The following is an 18111-nucleotide window of genomic DNA, read 5'->3' on the forward strand; positions in this document are numbered from 1 at the left end:
TACTCCTTGCCCAGGGTACTATTTATCCTAAGGCCAGCCCTGACTACTCCTCTTCCCAAAATGTGCTTTAACAGCTGTTTGCTCTGCAGACATTTGCAGGCAACAATGTTTATCTCTATGCCATAATAAAGGTCTTGATAAAGCCCCAAGAGCAGGTCAGCTGGCAACCCTATATGCCAATAACGCTGCAGTAAATGAACAGTGTAACCTACAGCCAAGCCCATGTATTTGGTTTTAAGCTGATGGAATCTTATTGAAATAGATGGCACTAAATTAGCTTAAATATAACTATTCTTACTTAGTGAGGTGGGTGGGGTGATTTGATTGGCATTAAATTACGTGACCAGGGTGTGAATTAAGTTGAGACTGTCATTGCTTGATTCATTTAAAAACATCATTGTTCCTATCTGTACTTTGTGGGGCATCTCTCTTAACCACTCCTGATCCATCCCTACAATGAGGTTTAAGCACCATGACATTGGCATGTGGGTGCCATTGTAAAGCTTTGTGCCTAACAACTGTGAGTCATTACTGCTTTGTTGGAAGCTTTTTTAGACCATCACAGTAAACACAGAAACATAAGAACATAAGAAGAGCCTGCTGGATCAGGCCAGTGGCCCATCTAGTCCAGCATCCTGTTCTCACAGTGGCCAACCAGGTACCTGGGGGAAGCCCGCAAGCAGGACCTGAGTGCAAGAACACTCTCCCCTCCTGAGGCTTCCGGCAACTGGTCTTCAGAAGCATGCTGCCTCTGACTAGGGTGGCAGAGCACAGCAATCATGGCTAGTGGCCATTGATAGCCCTGTCCTCCATGAATTTGTCTAATCTTCTAAAGCCATCCAAGCTGGTGGCCATTACTGCATCTTGTGAGAGCAAATTCCATCGTTTAACTATGCGCTGAGTAAAGAAGTACTTCCTTTTGTCTGTCCTGAATTTTCCAACATTCAGCTTCTTTGAATGTCCACGAGTTCTAGTATTATGAGAGAGGGAGAAGAACTTTTATCTATCCACTTTCTCAATGCCATGCATAATTTTATACACTTCTATCATGTCTCCTCTGACCCACCTTTTCGCTAAACTAAAAAGCCCCAAAATGCTGCAACCTTTCCTCATAAGGGAGTCGCTCCATCCCCTTGATCATTCTGGTTGCCCTCTTCTGAACCTTTTCCAACTCTATAATATCCTTTTTGAGATGAGGCGACCAGAACTGTACACAGTATTCCAAATGCGGCCGCACCATAGATTTATACAACGCCATTATGATATCGGCTGTTTTATTTTCAGTACCTTTCCTAATTATCTCTAGCATGGAATTTGCCTTTTTCACAGCTGCCGCACACTGGGTCGACATTTTCATCGTGCTGTCCACTATAACCCGAGGTCTCTCTCCTGGTCGGTCACCGCCAGTTCAGACCCCATGAGCGTATATGTGAAATTCAGATTTTTTGCTCCAATATGCCTAATTTTACACTTGTTTATATTGAATTGCATTTGCCATTTTTCTGCCCATTCACTCAGTTTGGAGAGGTCTTTTTGGAGCTCTTCGCAATCCCTTTTTGTTTTAACAACCCTGAACAATTTAGTGTCGTCAGCAAACTTGGCCACTTCACTGCTCACTCCTAATGAACAAGTTGAAAAGTACAGGTCCCAATACCGATCCTTGAGGGACTCCACTTTCTACAGCCCTCCATTGGGAGAACTGTCCGTTTATTCCTACTCTCTGCTTTCTGCTTCTTAACCAATTCCTTATCCACAAGAGGACCTCACCTCTTATTCCATGACTGCTAAGCTTCCTCAGAAGTCTTTGGTGAGGTACCTTGTCAAACGCTTTTTGAAAGTCTAAGTACACTATGTCCACTGGATCACCTCTATCTATATGCTTGTTGACACTCTCAAAGAATTCTAATAGGTTACTGAGACAGGACTTTCCCTTGCAGAAGCCATGCTGGCTCTGTTTCAGCAAGGCTTGTTCTTCTATGTGCTTAGTTAATCTGGCTTTAATCATACTTTCTACCAGTTTTCCAGGGACAGAAGTTAAGCTAACTGGCCTGTAATTTCCGGGATCCCCTCTGGATCCCTTTTTGAAGATTGGTGTTACATTTGCCACTTTCCAGTCCTCAGGCACGGAGGAGGACCTGAGGGACAAGTTACATATTTTAGTTAGCAGATCAGCAATTTCACATTTGAGTTCTTTGAGAACTCTCGAGTGGATGCCATCCGGGCTTGGTGATTTGTCAGTTTTTATATTGTCCATTAAGCCTAGGACTTCCTCTCTCGTTACCACTATTTGTCTCAGTTCCTCAGAATCCCTTCCTGCAAATGTTAGTTCAGGTTCAGGGATCTGCCCTATATCTTCCACTGTGAAGACAGATGCAAAGAATTCATTTAGCTCTCTTTTACTTTGAACTCGTTTTCAACACAAACCTAAAGAGACTTGAAAATGCAGTTGTTTGCTAGCAATTGTTTCTGAATGTAGTTCATAACTGTGTCTTCCAACATGAAAGGATAGACAAACGTTTCAATTTAATTTTTGTAAATTGTATTGTTTTATTGATATATTTCTATATTTGTGTTTTTCTTATAAGCCGCCTTGAGGGCCTTTTGGCCATAAGGCAGGATATAAATAAACTATAACAACGAGAACGACAACAACAACGACAACTCACCCTTTTGGCTGAGGCTTCTTAGTTCCTAGAAGCTGGTCACAACCACTAAGCTACCATCACTAAATAAAGCCTGTACTAGATTCTTGCCTCTGACTTATTGGACTACAAACTCCCTTACAAGAGGCAATAGCCCTGGTAATGATCAATATCATATTTTTCCTAGTACATTTTTCTGTCAGCACACATGATATGACAAGTATTCTTATTACTTTTGTTCCGTTGCAACCCTGCCATTTCCAGTGATGCAAATTTTTATTAGATTTTAACTATGTATTGAGTTCATGGCCTTGATATTTTATATGAGTTGGTGGGATATGCATATTTTTTTATAAATAAATATAAATAAGGTATGCTGAGTGTGAATAAACTCATTACTGGTGATGTGATAGTACTTATCTCTCTAAGGCTGTAATGCTAAACACACTTACTAGAAAACAAGTGCTACTGAATGTAGCAGGACTGACTTCCTCATCAATCTGTGTAGGAGTTGCTCCCAAAATTTCACAGAGTGATAGATTTAGAAGGCAACAGTAGGTCATCTAGTCTACCCCTCTGCTGATAAACAGGATTATCCATCCAGACCCTGCACATCAATGTATGTAATCCAGACTGCAGTCTCCCACAATGAGGGAGCAGTCTGCACTGTAATATTTATCTATCAAATTTATATCCCATCCTTCCTCCTAGAAGGAGCCCAGAGCAGCAAACAAAAAGCACTAGAAGCACTCTAAAACATCTTAAAAGCAAACATCTTTAAAAACATATTAAAACAAAACAGCTTTAGAAATATATTAAAACAAAACATCTTTAAAAACATCTTAAAAAGCGATTCCAACACAGGTGCACACTGGGATAAGGTCTCTACTTAAAAGGCTTGTTGAAAGAGGAAGGTCTTCAGTAGACTTCTGGGAAGGGTTGCTTTGCCTGTGCTGCCTCTGAGTCGAGCTCTCGTCTCAGAAGAAGCTTTTTCAGCTTTAAAATCAGTCACAACGTTCTTTTTGACTGGTAAAGATTTTCTCCCGGACAGGGAGAAACGTAGAGATTAACCACAAAGCCTGTTTTTGTGGGGAGGACTGGATTTCATTTATTTATGAGAGAAGGTTCAAACTGCAATGCCGGACGGACTTTCATCAAGCTCTAGCTGATTACAGCGACACGTTTATCTTTTCTTCAAAGAAAAACGGACTCTAACAGGCAGATAAGCATCCTTCTTTCTATTGTCTTTTTTCACTTGGTTTAAATTGTTGCAGCAAAAAAGAGATTTGTCAATGAATCAGCTGTGAAGAACTTCTGGGTGAGTTATGGCTTTTCTCTTTCACTCACGAAATTAAGGAGGAAAGAAATCGAAAAAGCTTATATTTGTTTTTATTGCAAAAAGCTGTCCTGGAGGTGCATTCTAAAGATACCAATGGAAGAGGGATTTCTATTTCGAGGAGGGGGAAAAAATTATTTTTTTTGAGTCTACTTCATTTTGACGAATCTGCTTGTTCATGACGCCACTAATTGTTTTGATGTTGGGAACTAAGTTTGTTTTGTATTCCTGAACACATAAAAGATAAGGCAGGCTGTATTGTCTACACTGATGTCAGCAAGCCTGTAATATTAACCCAATTGTGGCTGAAATAATTTTTGTTTCTGTGGTTTTAAGAATGACAACCAGGAAAGTGATTGAGACCATGGAAGAAATTATGTTTCAGAAAATAATGGATGAGATTGAGATAACGAAACAAACCCTGAGACAGGGTAGACAGGAGATGAAAATTGAATTTAACAAAATGACGCAGGAGCTTAAAGAAATAGGAGATTCTGTGAGAGAGGTGTTTGATGAGATTAGAGATGAGAAACGAAAAATTAAAGGGAAGCTACAAGCCCTGGAGATTGGAACAAATGTGAAATTGGAAAAAGATTTGGAGTTTATGGATGTTAGAAATAAAGTTTACTGTTTGGAATTCAACGTTGTCTCTGAAGAAATTAATGAAGATTTTGGTGGTAAAGTTATCAATGTCTTGGATAATTTTCTGGACTGGAATGATGTGATGGAGCTTGACATAGAAAAAATCTATGGAGTTGGCTATAGATATGTGACAGTGGAGAAACTCTTAAGAGATGAGCCAGTGCATTTTGTAAAAAAGAAGAACAGAGATATGACTTTGCAGCAATATTTCAGCAACATATTCAGAATTCTTGACTGGAATTATGTGATGGGGCTTGACATAGAAAAAAATTATGGAATTAACTACAAATATGTGACAATGGAAAAACTTTTAAGAGATGAGCCAGTGCATTTTGTAAAAAAGAAGAGCAGAGATGTGACTTTACAACAATATTTCAGCAACATATTCAGAATTGATGGCAAGGACATATTTGTGATGGGGGAAATTCCCATCAGACTCTTGTTATATGACTATGGCTATGACAGCAAGATTATCATGGGATACTGATAATGGATGAATGGATACTGAAACCACTGGATTTAACAGGACTATTGAAGATGGAAAATGGAATTAATATTGATAATGGAAGAATGGTTATGGAAATTATTGGACCTAACAGATTTGACGAGATGGATTAATCAATATGTTTATTTGGATTATGGCTATGACAGCAAGATTATTATGGGATACTGATAATGGAAGAATGGCTACTGAAATTACTGGACTTAACAGGATTATTGAAGATGGAAGATGGAATTAATACAGATAATGGAAGAATGGCTATTGAAATTATTGGGCGTAACAGATTTGAATCAGATGGATTAAGCGACATGTTTATTTGGAGAAAAATTGAAAGATATATCTCTCAAGGAATTGAAACCTCTCTTTGACTTTTTGTGGAAAGAATAAAGTAATGTTTATGAGATTTGATGATGAATTAAGATAACTACTGGAGGAAAGTGATTTTATAATATAATTTAAGAGACAGGATTATTATATATTGTAGACCTATAACTGATCTGCGACAAATCGGAAGTCAACATTTTATTTTATTGTTTAATTGTTTTTGTTTTGTTTTGTTTTTTGTCTTTGAAAATTTGAATAAAAATTAATGATAAAAAAAAGAAAGAGGAAGGTCTTCAGTAGGTGCCAAAAAGATAACAGAAATGGTGCCTGTCTAATATTTAAGGGGAGAGAATTCCAAAGGGTAGGTGCCACTACACTAAAGGTCTGTTTCCTATGTTGTGCGGAATGGACCTCCTGATAAGATGGTATCTGCAGGAGGCCCTCACCTGCAGAGCACAGTGATCAACTAGGTATATAAGGGGTAAGGCGATCTTTCAGGTATCCTGCTCCCAAGCTACATAAGGCTACTAGAACCTTGAACTTGGCCCTGTAGCTAATGGGCAGCCAATGCAATTCTTTCAGCAATGCAATAACATGTTGTTGATACCCTGCCCCAGTGAGCAGTCACGTGGCAGTATTTTGCACCAGCTGCAGCTGCTGGATCAATCTCAAGGGCAGCCCCACATAGACTGCATTACAGTAATCCAGCCTGGAGGTTATCAGTGCATCGACATCAATGGTCAGGCTATCCTGGTCCAGAAACAGCTGTAGCTGTCTTACCAGCCAAAGCTGATAAAAGGCACCCCTAGCCACTGAGGTCACCTGGGCCTCTAGAGACAAAGACGGATCCAGGAGCACCCCAGATGATGAACCTGCTCTTTCAGATGGAGCAATTGACAATTATCCAAACTTGGGAACCACCAATCCACAGTGCCTCCATCTTGCTTGGATTCAGACTCAGTTTGTTAGCCCTCATCCAGACCACCACAGCCTCTCCAGAGTCAGATGTTACAGAGAAACAGAGCTGGGTATCATCAGCATACTGCTGACACCTTGCCCCAAATCTTCTGATGACTGCTCCCAAGGGCTTCATGTTAAATTGTTAAACAGGGTTGGAGACAAGATGGTACCCTGCAGCACCCCACAACACAACTGCTAGGGGACTGAAAGACAATCACCCAATGCTAGTCTCTGAAAATGACCACTGTTAAACAGGATGTCCAATACCCATCTTGCCAAGTCTGCTCAGAAAGATACCATGGTCAATGGTATCAAAAGCCACTGAGAGATCAAGTAAGAATAACAGAGTTGCACTCCTCCTGTCCTTCTCCTATAGAGAGCTTCGGCTATGGGGCGGTATACAAATACAATAAATAAATAAATATGCTTGTGGAACAAATAGCTCTGGATTACCAAGCAAGTAGTTAAAGTTCATAAAATAGAACGATGGTGGTAGACATGCTTCCTGACCCTAATGACTACAACTGAAGCGGTTTCAAACATTATGGAAGGCAAACCTGGGTTTGATAGTAGGTCTGCATTCAGTGGGGAGCGGCAGCCAATCCAAAATTAGTGAATCTGCATTCATTTCTGTGATGGCTATGTTTGCAAATATAGGATTGTCATGTTACACTTTACGTTTGAAGGAGTGGAACTTTTAGGTATGAGTAGGCTCTGAACAGGAAATCACAAGTAAGCCCGGTGATGGAAGTTCCTTACCATTAGGACTGTAAGAAAAAATACTGTTTCTATGCCTGTAATAGTTTGAACATATTATTTATATCTTGTTGTTATTATTTACTCTGGGACATTGAGATGGGATTACATAATTACTATCCTAAAAGATCTGCCCTGTTAGTGACAGTTTACAAAGCCCTATACAGCTCAGGGCCCAAATATCTGCAGGAACACCTCCAATACTAGCCAAGTTGATCTTAAAGATCAACAATAGCGCTGTGTTCATGGATCTTGCTAGGATTCAGGGTGAGGGGACTCATAGAAGGGATTTCTCTGTGGTAGGTCTCCCTCTGGAATGGTCTCCCTTTACAGGTACGTCTATGTCCCACACTGATGGGTTTCAGGTACCAATTGATAACATTTTCATGTAGCCAGGTCTTCTCAGTTTGATAAAGAAGAGGTGTATTCCTCAACAGCAGTGCATCTGTTGTAATTTATTTGTTACTTTTTTTGTGGTAGTGTACTATATATGTGTTTTTTGTGCTGTTTTACTGTATTTTGTTTATACATTACATGTACATTACCCTGAACTTTTCTGAAGAAAGAAGGTGGATATTATTCAACCTCATTTCATTGGTTTCAAAACTAATTTTGTCTATTAGTTTCTCAATTGTCTTTACTCAAGTTAATGACACATGTAGCATAAAAGCAGTATGCCTATTTGCAGTGGGTGACACCTTTGGAATTTGACAGATGTATAGACTAGCAAACTAAATGACATTTCATCTGTGAGTCTCCTGTCTCCCCATCCTGAAGGAGCTGCCCACATTTTCATTTTTTAAAGTGCTGCATGCATGTTTACTGCCTTACTAATAGTGAACTCAGTTCTCCAAATGCCAATCATGACAAGGTGTCCTAAAGTAGTGTTTTTATTTCCAGCAAACATTTCTCCAGCACACTGTAGTATCCTTTGCTGCCGACATGTCCTGAAAAAGCCCAATGGGAAGAGTTCATAGAATCATAGAATAGTAGAGTTGGAAGGAGCCTATAAGGCCATTGAGTCCAACCCCCCTACTCAGTGTAGGTGGCTGTCCAGTTGCCTCTGGAATGCTTCCAGTATTGGAGAGCCCACCACTTAGAATCACAGAATCACAGAGTTGGAAGGGGCCTATAAGGCCATCAAGTCCAACCCCCTGCTCAATACAGGAATCCAACTGAAAGCATACTCTTAGTCATTTGAAAAGATCTGAAGGGCGCATTCAGTTGAAGCATAAAGGCAGCGATTTCACAAGATGGTGGCCTTCCCCGGTTCTATACAGCAAATCTATCCAAGTTTTTTCATAAGCATTCTTTATGGTTCAAGTGGTTAACTAAGTCAGTTTTGACTTTGCTGTGAGAGTCTATGCCAAGGACAGGGTTATGAATCATCTACTACAACAGGATTTGGATGTGCTTGTATTAATAAGATACAATGACACATCAGTGCATATCACACAAAGTACCTTGTAAAAAAAGAAATCACATAGCTTAAAAACCAGTGAAATTTTTATTTCAGTCAATCTTCCAAGAGAAGTGTTAACTTTGTATGAAAATCAGGCATGAAAGACTCCACTCTATGGGACTTATCTCTCTCTTCCCCCCACCCTTCACCTGATGAGAAGCAGAGGGTTTGAGTGGAAGTTCCTACATAACTTCAGCTGGAAGGTGCGCACCAAAGAGAGTGTTGTGAGGGAAGAAAACTTGGTTCTCATATAATCAACTGCTGTATTAAATGCTTATGTTCATGTATTTCCCCCTTCCATAAAAAGACTTGTGGACTTTGTAAGGAGAAGAGAGAAACAAACAAATAAATATAACAATGATTTCAGAATGAATTTGGGCTCATTCAAACAGGCTAACTAACATATGCTGGTCATCAAAACAGTTTGGAAAAGGTTTACTATATTAAGAAGGATATTCCATCAAAACCAGACCTAATGATGCAAAACAAATGGCCCTAAAAACAAATGGAGAATAAAATGGTAATATCAACCACTAAGAAAACAAATGGAAGTTGGGCCTTTTGAAGAGAGTTTCTCTACTGGTTGGAAAATGTTACACAGCATATTGACAGGAAGCATCAATGATTTGTTTGTTTCTGTGCTTTATAAATGTATCACCCTCTCTTCAGCACACAAGTGTTTTCAGTAATGGAAAGGATGGGCACCCCTCACGCCCTTTCTTTCTCACACTTGTCCCTCTGTTTTAAAATAGTTTAGGCATTTTTTTCTAGAAGTGTACATGTGTATGTTAATGTCACTTGCTTTGATATAAAGAAGTCTACATTTGTTGGCCAATGGATAAATGCCGCATATTTTATACATTTTCTGCTAGAGTCATGTAAAAACTCAAATTCAATCTCTCTTCCTGCCACGGGAGTGACTGCAAATTGTACCTTACGAAAACACTGTATGAATATGGTCCATATAGAAGAGACAAATTTCCATCCTGGCCTAGTTTTGTATCTAGCTCATCCGTTAGTGCCTGGCTATGAATGAACTGGGGCCCGATGGGCTGGGAAGCAAGAAGATATGCTAGTGAGCAACAAACATGTTTCTGGAGTAAGGTATTGATCAGCTTTATGTGTCCATTTCATATCTCCCTTGTCCCTTCTTATTCTGGGCAGATCCAAGCCATACATTTAAAGCACATCCAACACACATTTAAATCCAACACACATGTACCTTCCCCCAAAGAATTCTGGGGACTGTGGTTTTTCCCTCATAGAGCTACAAATTCCCAGCACCTTTAACAAACTACAGGCCCCATGAATATTTGGGAGAAGTAATGCACTTTAAATGTGTGTTGGAGGTGCTTTACATTTCCTATGTGTGTTTCCCTTCTTGCCTTTTGGCTTCTCCTCATTCTTTTTTGTCTGCATCTTTTACCTGCCTTTCCAAACACCCCCTCCATGTCTGTCAATTCAACAATCCACTTTGCTCTTATCAGGCTGCTTCTAAATTCTGTCTGACATCAGTCCTTGGTTCCAGCTTGAACTACCCAGCCATTCTGGTGAGACTCCTTTATTCATCCAATTTCCTGCTCATCAAAAAGTGCTTTGGAAGTAGACCTTTGGAGTTGGAAATCACAAAAATGACCTGCCAGTCAATATATTCCTCTCCCACTATTCCTCTATTTCTCTTCCACATATTGAATGGGGGAGGCTGCAGCCTTTGAAGCTAATGGGGCGGGGGCGGGAAGTGGGAGAGGAATGAATGAATGAATAAATAAATATGGAGTTTTGTATGGAATGGCAAACAATACAGAGAGAGTGAGAGAGACTGTGGTTATTAAGCCATCCCTCTTCCATCCTGATTGCTTCCATAGGGAAATTGTATTTATGAACACAAAAGTACGACTCCTACTTAATCCATAAAATAACCATTACAGCAGAAAAAAGTTATTCTTTGTACAGAACAGCTTTCTGGAGTTTAAGCAGCTACCTTTGCCCACAATGAATGCTGAAATAATTTCCTGACAGCATAGAAAGCCACACATATTACAAAGTCAATGTATAAAAGGGGAACCAAATACTTGCCATATACACGAAGAAGTAAGAAGTGCCAATGTTTACAAATGCAAAGATGTTCTGAAATACAGCCCAGTTCTGAAATAGAACTGAAATTAATTCCCCACCCTCATCCTCTGCAAACGTTTAATCATGAATATTCTCCAAACACATTTGCAAGTATTTCCTGTTCAACCTTTAACATCAAATGTCACATGTTGGATAGGGTCAAGCCTGTTCTTGTGCAAAAAAAAAAATCCAATGTGTGGATGAAAGAACAATCCTGATTCCTTATTAATTCTAGAAACTTCATGACTTAATGAAGGAATAGCCCACCTTTCTTCAATATATTATTAGGAAGTTTTGGTGGCATCTTTGGGCAAACCTAGTGAGGACTGCAGTTGCCAGAGGAGCTTGTAGGAACTTGCTGGAAAGATTCTGAAATCCCGTCCAAATTCTCATTTGGCTGGAATGTGGAACAATCCTCATGATAAAGAGCAGTTTGATCTGTTGCAAGTAAATGCTTTATTTCAAACATAATGTGAGAAGATTCGCACATGCATGAACAACAGTTTATAAAACATCACTCATTCAGTGGATGACTTGTAGCTGAATGTGTGAACTGTCCCCACTGTGTTGGGAATGAGTTCGTATTACCCATGTATCTCTGGGGTTTGATCTGCAAGGGCTGTTTCTGTTCAGTATTATAAAAATACCGAAGAGAAATAGGAACTAATTTGGTTGGTCCTATTTCTTAGCAGAGATATAAAAACACAAGCAGCAGAGTGAGAATGTAACCAGCCCCACCTTTCTCTATATAAATAACAACAGACACAATCTTCTTAGGTAAAAGATAAAAATATTTACTCACGACCTCTTCATATGTTAGAAACATAGGCTGTAGCTTAGATGAAAGAAAATAGAAGGTATTCAGTCCATCTTTAGTGTTTTGGTATTGATGCTCTCAGCAGAGAACATCATTTGCCATGCAGCCTCTCTCAATGGTGGATTGATCAGCAAAGGAGAATATGCAAGAAATCCCCCAGGACAAAGGAAGAGGAAACCAGGTGACTAACCCCACCCACTAGGAAGTTACATCATGGTAAAACAGGTACATGGGATATTCCCCAAATATCCCTTAAAGTGAACATGCAACATTTGCCTATTCCAACAGTTTCATACACGCAAATTTTCACTTTGTGCTGTAGTCCCTGGGTGATGAACATGTTCTGTGTGAACTCATCCCAATCTGCTTTTGAATGTATAGATGACTGGTATATCCCCTTCTTTGGCTTTCATAATATCAGCTTGATGCAAGAGTGCAATTATATAACGGAGAGTTAGCATACTCCAGGCTATTTCCTTGTCCAAAGACATAAAGAAGCTTTCCAGCTGCTTTGGGGTCTCACAGAGCATTTAGTTGGAGACATTGATTAAAAGCCTTACTATCCATCATGGAGTCATTTTTCAAATTGTGTCTGCTTGAACTGTAAGAGCATGATGTTGCAATTTAATGTCATGAATGCAGGGGGGGCACAGTAATACTAAATCTACTTCTTTTGTCAGCTTGGAACATTTTCTTCTTTTTACTGCTTCAGAAGATGCCATTGCTTGGGAACATTTTATGGAAACACATAAGAAAAAACATATATCCAAAGGAGATCAAGACTGCTCATGTGTAGAAGAATAAGTCATGTGTGAATGAATGAAGGAACAAGCCTGATTCCTTATTAATTCCAGAAACTAGTAAGTCATGGAGGTAATTATGAATGCACATATAGAGGAGGAGTATTTGTGTCCCTAGGCTACCTTGAAGTATACCACAGAGTTCCATAATTGCTAAGTTCTATAAATGAGGAAAGGGAAAATAAGCCCAGTGCCTAAATGTTTTCAATTATTTTGGAAGGCAACAAGAATACGTGGGGGTCCAAAATGAATGAACATCATTTTTCAGGAAAAAGAAAACAATGAGGCAAAAAGTGAGTTCCTCCCTCCCCCTCCCCCTCCCCCTCCCCCTCCCCAGCAGACTGATTTTGTATTTGCATTTGTATTTACAGCTTAGCATGCAAAATAATCCTTAAAGCAATACCTGCTTTTAGTTGTATGGAATCATCTGACCCAGGGTACTGAACAGGCTTTCGCATAATCAGGTCCTTTGGCAGATTCACATGTGTGAGTTCCCCCCCACCCCCCGGACCTAATTTATACTTGGGTATACTAGTCACTGTCAGATACTCAAGTAAAATTTGCAGATGGTAGAGAAATGGAGCTGAGAAATTAAGGCCGCAATCCTAAACACAATTATTAGAGAGTTAGATTGCAATCCTAACCACACTTACCCAGAGTAAGCCCAATTAAATTCAATAGAGCTACGATGTCTTGTCTTTTAAATTAATTTTTATTTGCCAATGTAACAGTGGAAGGAATGAAAAAGAAAACAAAGAAAATAATAAAATAAAGCAAAACTGCTGAAAATATAAAAAATAAAGATAATACGTGAATTGTAATAACAACAATAAACCACCATCAATACATGCTTCTTGAGTTAGGCATATGTGTTAATGTAAGCCCTCTAGATGTCCAAACAGGCATCCACTCGAAACAGATGTCTATATGTAATGTGTTCAAATGTAGCAGGACAGTAAGGTCTTCAGTCCATCACGTAATAGACAGGGAGTATTTATCCTTCCAGGCTGTAAGTATAAATATGTTAGCAAGCACAAGGGCTCACAAAGTCCACTTTTGTTGTCTTGCTGTTAAACCCCATACTACAGAAATATAATTGCATGAACATCTGCAAATATCAAGGGTTTTGCCAATAGAAAATTAATATGGATAACAGCTTCAGACCAGAAATAATATATTACTCAATGAGGCAGCATTACACCTCCAGCATCTATGTATATTAGACAGTGCCTTCCTATACAAATGTCCTAACAAATGTTGTGGGATCCGATATACTCAAAATATTAACTTGTGCTGAATCAATCTTAATTTCATGTCCAAGAAAACATTCTGTATAGATTTTAAAGAAATTTTCCATTGCTTATGCATTAATAGGACTTACCTCTGAGTACATATGATTAGAAATGTGCTCACGGAACAGAGTGGAATTTACTTCTGAGCAAATATGCATTGGATTGCACTAATTCATAGAATGATAGAATAGCAGAGTTGGAAGGAGCCTATACCCCGTGATTCTTGGCTTTGAGCTTGTAATTTTTGTTATGGCTTTGTCGTGTACCTAACTGGGGAACTCAGGACTATGGAAGTGCTTCAGCCCCCTCATTTCTGATCTTATGTTAAAGTATGAAATAAAACATTTAACAAAAACTGCAATAAAGTTGTCCGCTCATACAAAAAGGTGACACCACATGGTAATAGTCACCACTATCTGAAGTGTCCTCCGTAGCTAAGGGGCCAAGCTGGAAATGACAAATTTTTTATGTCATTTAGCATGCATGTTTTATCATGGAAATTGTCGCTGATGGGGTGGTGATAGTGAACCATTCTAACCATGCCATGATCCTGATGAAAATATCCCAGATCCTGCCGTTTGCATTGGGAGGTGCCAATAAGATCTTGCCTCCCAATTCCAACAGTAACACAGGGAGGTTTTTTTGTTGTTATTAGGATCAAAGTGGGAGGAAAAGGTTAAATTTCCCCTTTCCACCTGACATGGTCCTGATCTAGCTTGTGACTTGTTCCCCCCCCTACTCTGGCTATTTCTCTTATCAAAAAAGGAGGATATTAGATTTAATAATGCATTTAATCTCACATATCACTTGACCCTCAGTAATTTTTCTTACTGGCAAGAAGGCAGCAGAGGCAACAGTGGAGTCTGGAACATTGGAGCATTGTCTCTGGCTGGAGATGAAAGTGGATCTATCAGTCCCAGAATTACCTGGTAGAGAAACGGCAGGTCATTTCAGGTGGGAACTCTGTGACTGCTACCTACCCCAGCTACCCTGAGCATTTTTCATGGAAAGCAGGGGATATATCTAATTCATTCAGGAGGTTCTAAACAGTATGCTTGACAGAGGTGCCCAATCATTAGGCAGAATGAGGCAGCCACTACAGATGGAAGATGCTAGGTGGTGATGAGGTGTTGGAGAACAGAGCTGTGCTTGCCACACAGCCTGCCCTGTACCCTCTAAGCCAGAGGTTGGGAACAGGATCTGGCTAGCAGCTGGATGTTGAGCTCCCCCACCCCTGTGGACCACCTGGGCAGGTGGGCAGTGTCACCACTGACTCACCTGCCAAATGTCAGGTGAGCCAATGTCAAAAGAAAGAATCAGGAGCACTAAGTGCCCTCCTGATTCCTTCCTTCCTTCCTTCCTTCCTTCCTTCCTTCCTTCCTTCCTTCCTTCCTTCCTTCCTTCCTTCCTTCCTTCCTTTGCAAGGTGGCTTTCAACATGGAAGTCAGGTTGCAAAGAAAGAACCCTGACAACTGCAAGTCCTGAGTTCAGCCACTCCCAGCCAGGGCTTGCAGTCAGTGCCTTCCAGGTGATCAGCGCTGACTACAAGCCCTGTTTTTGGAAGGGATTGGCCTCACTCAGGAATGCCAATCAGGAGCTTCTGAGCAGATCCAGATGGAGCAGGACTTGCATTTGGCAACAAGGTACTGAATGCGAGCCCTGTGTGCCAAGGAATAATTTGGAGCACACTTTAAGGCTGCCAATTATTCATTTGCAGCTGAATCATTACCTGCCCCACACTTGATCTCATATGATGTCAGGTGTGGGGCAGGTAAGCTTGGCTTAGGGAGAGCAGCCTTAGGTCTCCATGTAAGATAAGCTACTGTCCTCAGATGTGGTAGAGTACACTGGGTTGTCACCAGTATTGAGATATGATTCAACTACCTTCCTTGTCGTAGAGGTTTTGTATATGGAATTGGGTGGGGGATTTGCTCTGTCAACAAAATGTTACCAAGAACTGCCTCCAGGTCTGAAGGGGCCCTGAGGAAAGTTCTCTCTGTTGTCCCATGTCAGTGAGCCCTAGCACTGAACAGCAACAGGCAGCAGCACTGTGAGCAGAGCTAGGGTGAAGGCTGGGTTTAGCTGCCATTTTAACATAGCATCATTCAGAGATATTGTGGGACATTTGAATGGCCTCCAGACCCTGCTACCCAATGCTGCTTGGAGTGTTGGACTAGACATACTTTTTTTAAAAAAGGGGGAATCCGGAGCAAGTTTCAAAAGTCCCCCCTCCAAGCAGCTGCCCCAAAACACCAGCTGTTGATGTGTGGCCTGGTGCTACCCTTGACAATGGCAGTCCAGTATCCAGTTCACCTCTTTCCACTGTGATCTTTTGGCACACTGGCTTCTGTGCCACTAGCCTCTTTCCCGTGGTAGCTCCATGTGTAGCATAACATCTGGTTCTACTTTATCTTAAGTGATGATGCTGTTCTTTCTACAGAGTCACTTTGTGGGATAAACAAATACAAAAATATATCAACATCCAGATTTGGGGGATACTCCAGTGGAAAAAAACCACATTTGTTTTGGATGTAATTGCTATAATTGTAATTCCTGCACTGAGCAGGGGGTTGGTCTCAGTGGCTTTATAGGCATCCCTGGGACTGCCATCCTATACTCACTTCCCTGGAGTAAGTCCCAGTGAACTCAGCAAGACCTGCTCCCAAGTATGGGATTGCATATACATGTCCAGGATGGGGCTGTAGCTCTCTTAATGAAAGCAGCAGAGTAGAACAAAAACAAAGCAATTAAAGAGCTCATTTCTGTTGCTCCTTAGGGAGTTTCCCCCTCTCTTATCGCCCTCTGCTATGTTCTCTGGAGGCTCAACATTTCTGCTTCCTCTTTTTGCTATGCGGAAAGCTCTTAGTAAACGGAAAACAAGTCTACAAGAAAATCGAACAGCATATTAGCCATAAAGGCATCAGGGCACTCTAGAGACAGATTTGTTTTGTGTAGGTGTACCAGGCCGTCTCTGTAGACCTTTTCAGGATTACCACATACTTTTGTTTTCTAAGTTTGAGGCAATGAGAGAATACAGTTTAGTCCAAAAAAAAAATCTCTTTAGCCAAAGTTAATAGCATCTATTGATCAATGAGAGTACTGGAGACAGACAAATAGCTAGCTTTAATATTCAGGGAACATTCTTCTTCAGTTATTAAACAGAGAAATTAAGCAGGAGACCCATATTCATCGTGTTAGAACTACAGCTGAAAGTGTTTATCAATAAACTGGTTGGATCAAAATAGCAGCCGGATCAAAACAGTAATAAAAAAATCTGCATTTTAATCAAGGATGCTTCATATTAAGAAAATGAGACTGACAGCCTATAAACAATCTATTATTGAAATCCCTTGATTCAGGGAATTCCTTACTGACAATTTTGAAAACAATAAATATCTTTATTTGCTGGAGAGAGAGATTGAGATCACAGCATTCATTTACATTAAACACCTTCAGAAAATTATCTATAATAACATGCAGTAGTAAAAGGCACCCCTTTAGTATGTTCATGGGAATGAAAAATTAATAGACCTTTTTTGGCATCAACTGCTTAAGAATTAAGGCCAAAGTTATATTAGCCCTGTGCAGGTGACATGTAAAAGGAACACACGGAGGAGTCTGGGGACTGGGTCCACCCTTAACCTCCATGCATTTCTCTAGTTTTCTGAACCTCTGAGCAGACAGCTTGCATATGCATCAGCTCTATTCAAAAGGTCAGGTGAATGCATGGAGTTAGCGGGAGAAGTGGGTGGGATCCCTTGGGTATTTTTAAGGATCCTGTATTTTTATCTGCTTTTATTGTTTGTGCTGCATTGGCTGGATGTAGCGTATTACTATATTGTAACATATGATATGTTAAAAGGCAGATGGAAATTCTCTTAATAACACAATAAAGCTTTCCTTTGTTTGTTGATTGTACACATCCCATCTTGTCTGTGCAGGGTTAGTGTGTGTTGAGTTCTAAAGAACACCCCACCTTCCCAACACTTACTACAACTAGATCAACTCACAGCCAAAGTGTAAAAAACTTCATAGCTGGTAGAAAACTCAAGGACAGTCTTGTCCTGTTTCTTCTATGATACATTGTAGCATAAACTGAAATAGTTTTTCATAATGACATTGCTCTTTGAGTTACATATGTCCTTGACACTTCCCAATAGGAGTTTCTAAGTAGGAAAAAAATTCAATTTATCAGGTTATTATAACATAAATGCTTGAATCCAGGCCAATTTAAATGAGGGAGAAGTTGCAAAAATCACAGTGAATATTTACAAGTGGGGAAGGGCTTGCAGCCACTGTCTGGGTCTTCTATTAAGCAAACTCAAAGAGCTAAGAATGTCTCATAGCCAGATAAAAATTTGGATAACGGACCCATAATATGAGAAGAGGACACATCTTTATTGAACAAGCTTTGTTAACCATACTTAAATAGTCATGTCCACTCGGAACCTGGGCATGCCAAT

The sequence above is a fragment of the Rhineura floridana genome, chromosome 4 (genome assembly GCF_030035675.1).
Source record: "Rhineura floridana isolate rRhiFlo1 chromosome 4, rRhiFlo1.hap2, whole genome shotgun sequence".
NCBI classification, from domain to species: Eukaryota; Metazoa; Chordata; class Lepidosauria; order Squamata; family Rhineuridae; genus Rhineura; species Rhineura floridana.